The sequence below is a fragment of the Ascaphus truei genome, chromosome 4 (genome assembly GCF_040206685.1).
Source record: "Ascaphus truei isolate aAscTru1 chromosome 4, aAscTru1.hap1, whole genome shotgun sequence".
Lineage (NCBI taxonomy): Eukaryota > Metazoa > Chordata > Amphibia > Anura > Ascaphidae > Ascaphus > Ascaphus truei.
The window spans coordinates 354,129,683-354,133,881 of record NC_134486.1 but is presented as its reverse complement, the minus strand read 5'-3'; positions in this window follow the sequence as shown (position 1 = coordinate 354,133,881).

The following is a 4,199-nucleotide window of genomic DNA, read 5'->3' as shown; positions in this document are numbered from 1 at the left end:
CTATTAAAATCCAAAACAAGTTGGGTGATCACAGGTATATAGCTCATTGGTCCAGTAAATCAATCAAAATTAAGTAAATACAGCACAGAAAAAAAAAATCAAAACAAATGAGCAGGAACATCATATTTTCATTCTCTTATCAGACATATTGTACTGTAGGAACACAAAATCATTGCCGTGAGGATATTAAGACTTCCTAACTTCCTATGAATCATTAAAATGCTTGATATAGACTGCTTACTCCAGCTATCTGCATTAGAAGTAAATACTAAGGGGCAGATCAACAAAACTCTGTTAAGCTATTTAAAGCTGCAGTTCAGTCAATATCCTGCATGTGTGTTTTTTTTTAATAAATCAGTTCTGTAGTAAGAAAAAATACTTTTAGCATTTTCTGTTTTTAAAAAAACAACTTTGAAAGACCAATTTTCTTGTATTCTATTTTAACAGCCATTTGCTAAGGCACTGCCCCTTCATGTCCTGTCACAAGCCCTGGCACACCCCTTTGTCAGCCCTGCCCTCCCTCTAGCACATGTCAGTGCAGGAGTGCTCATGAATATTCATGAGCTTCCACTGAGTGACAGAAGCAGAAGAAAAACATATGCCATCTCTAAAGATCTTGCCAAATTTTGCCGATCAATACATGGAGAACGAATTGACTGGCAGCTATACGGTTCTTTAGGTAAGTAGAGATTGCCCACATGAAACTACTGAAGTAAAAAAATGAATTAAAAAAAAAAGACTGAACTGCAGCTTTAATGTGATGCTAGCCACAATTATTGTAACTTTTTATATAAGTTTGGCATACTCCTATGCAAATAAGATGCTAATGAGACATAAGCCTAACATTGCTTATCCACGAACCTCTGATAATGTTAGCGCAGTGAAATAACTTTATGATAAAAAGGTCATGTTAAAAGTAGAAGTTGATCCCAGCCAGACCATAATTATCATAATGTTATTTCTGGAAATTGGCTATAATGACAAAGGCAGGTCTAAAGCGGTGTCCAAATTATTTGTGTGGGTATGGCATTTAACCCTTTCTATTGAAATAGTTACAGTGGTATACAAAGATATAGCTAATATAAAAGTCTGAAACACTTCAAGAGATGCCTAATACGATATGGCATTTATTCATTACTACGTTAAGTATGGGCGTATAATAATACAGCTGCGGCCGCCTTTATCCTAATGCGGCCGTATCGGTGCAACTCTGATAACCGCGGGCAGATGCAGTATTTTTTTTTTTCCGGAATATGTTCCGGTATTTTAGCGCTCATAATATTAGCATTTTATTTGCACTGTCTGCAATACTATCTAAAGCTCAGGGGGGCGTTCGCGAGCTGTTGTCTTCAAAGTCTAATACTTTAGCAGTTCAACCTACAGTACGTCAGTACACAGTCTGCGTGTGCGCGTGCAGTAATTGTAAATTTGCATATTTATATATGCATGTGCAGTGCTGTACAGTATGTCTCATTTGAACATTGTTGAAACGCATAGGCGTGTACTGTAACAGTATCACATTTCGGCATATACAGCGCTCTCCCCTCGCTCACCCCTGCACACACAGGCTAATTTACTGTACTGTAGTATTTCAACTTCTTATCTTATCTACAGTACAGTACACCTCTCCAACACCATTCCTTTGAATGTGTGTCTTTCTGGTTTCAATCACATTCCTGCTTGCTAGCTGATGATTACAGCGCATGCGTCTATAACTTCACCACTGCTTGCTTGTGAAGTTCAAGAGTGAGTGACAAAAAAAAAATATTTTTTTTCCTCGTCATTTTTTTATTTTTATTTTCTCCACAAGCCTGCCTAAACCATCTTGATATAATGATATTCAATCTCTGCTGTAGCTTTTGACTGCGACACTGTGCGTTTGACTGCACATGGTTGATTTGTGTGGTTTTTATGTATTTGGGGTTGTGGGGATCAAATTATTATGATGACCTGCCTGTTGAAAATATGTCATGTCTTTGAACTACAATACAGATAATCCTTCATGCAGCTTTAGCCCCCTCCCCCAGCCCCCGCAGACACACACAGGGCTCTCTCAAGGATTACAACCTCTTATCGACACCTCTCAAGAACCATTCCGTTTCTAAAGCTTGTCATTGTGCTTTTAATCGTCCCTAGCCGAGCATCACCTCTCTGCGCCTACGTGTAATCCTCTTTGGGAAGGGAGCTACATAGCTGATGATTACTGCTCATGCTTCTATAACTTCACCACTGCTTGCTTGCAAATCATGACTGCAGTTTAGATACACTTAACTGTACATACAGTTCACAACTTTACACATGATATCCCCCTCTCCCCCAGTCCATCCTTTTTTTCTGAAAAGACAAGAAAATAAAAAATTAGTGCAATTATGTGAATACTGTATTATGGCATTGTGTACTGTATAGCTACTCCATATTGGACTACAGTATGCAGATAGTACTGTCAAACTAGTCCATACTGGAACTATTGTATACTGTAGCTACTGTTAAATACTTTGTAACCAGGTGGCTAGTGCTGCTCTCTCAGGAAAGAAAAAATCTGTACCATACTTACCTGTATCATACTGTACTTACAGTACCATACGGCAGTACAGTACTATACCATACTACCTTCCTGATGCTTGCCCATTACGCGCGATCACAATGGGCAACACAGTCGCAATATGGTCTATATATTTATTGCATCATTCCACAGTGAGTACATCGTTCCAAAAACTCATTATGGCTTGCGCCAACTCATCCTTTTTGGAGGGTTTCACGACTTTTTGGATATGGTCCTTCAGCTGATGCCAGACCATTTCGATAGGATTGAAGTCTGGCGATCTGTCATTGGAGGGGAAAAAAAAGGACAATTAGTTAAAGACATACAGTACACAGTAAAAACAGTGGGAGAAAATGAGACACGGTTACCGCACTTACTCCGCTGGCGTCTTCACCCAGTTGATACCGCGCTCAAGAATATGCGCTGTTGATGCGGTGTGCTTTGGATCGTTGTCCTGGTAGAAACGGTGACCATCTGGGAACTCACGTGTGATGTATTCCACAATCTCAGGCACAATTTGCTCTTGGAAAAAAGCTTTATTCATGATTCCTATAACAAGAAAAGAAAAGTGCTCAAAAAACTGCACACTAGTACAGTACAGTGCATAAGGCAAAAGCGTGCGACTTATTTTACCTTCAAAGATGACAATGCATCCTGGTCCACGCCTAGAGATGGCACCCCACACATGCATCTTCACTGGGTGTTTTGGACACGGCTTCATAGATATGTGACCTTTTTTGTGGAATGCAAAGGTGGCAAATCTCTCCAGCGATACAGTAGACTCGTCAGTGAAGATGCAATCCTGGAAAGTGTCTCCACTGTCGATCCATGCCTGGGCCTGGACCTCCCTCTTGATCTTGTTAATGTCCCTTATCATAGAGTACACTCTGTAATGACAAGGAATAATTTTATAGGTACAGTACAGTTTCTTAAACAACACTTTAACCTCCTGTACTATCCAGTACCACCTCAAACGTCCATATTTGCATCCAATTCTGCATCTCACCTTCTTTATGCTGGTCTCGGATACAGTGAGATTGTGATTTTGCAGCAGAGTGTATTTGACCCTTAAGGCACTCTTCTCATCATTCTCTTCACTTATTTTGTCGACCAGAAGAGTTGCAGTAGGCCACAAGTACAGCACATCATTTACAGTAAACAATTATAGATGCAGCAATATAAACAATAATAGATATACTGTATTATATACTGTAGTTATATAAATATACTGAAATAACTATAAAATTAGATAGATCTATACTATAGTTATATTACTATGCAGCAATATAAACAATAATAGATATACTGTATCATATACTGTAGTAATATAAATATACCGAAATAACTATAAAATTAGATAGATCTTATATAGTTATATTAATATGCAGCAATATAAACAATAATAGATATACTGTATTATATACTGTAGTTATATAAATATACTGAAATAACTATAAAATTAGATAGATCTATACTATATAGTTATATTAATATGCAGCAATATAAACAACTCTGATTGGCCCTAGTATACCATGTGACAGAGGCTTTGTGGAAAGCGGATGTGATGTCATCCAAAGCCTGTCACATGGTACTTCAGTCAATCAGAGTTGGGATTGCGTTCCCACGCTCTGATTGGCTACTGTACCATGTGAGGGCG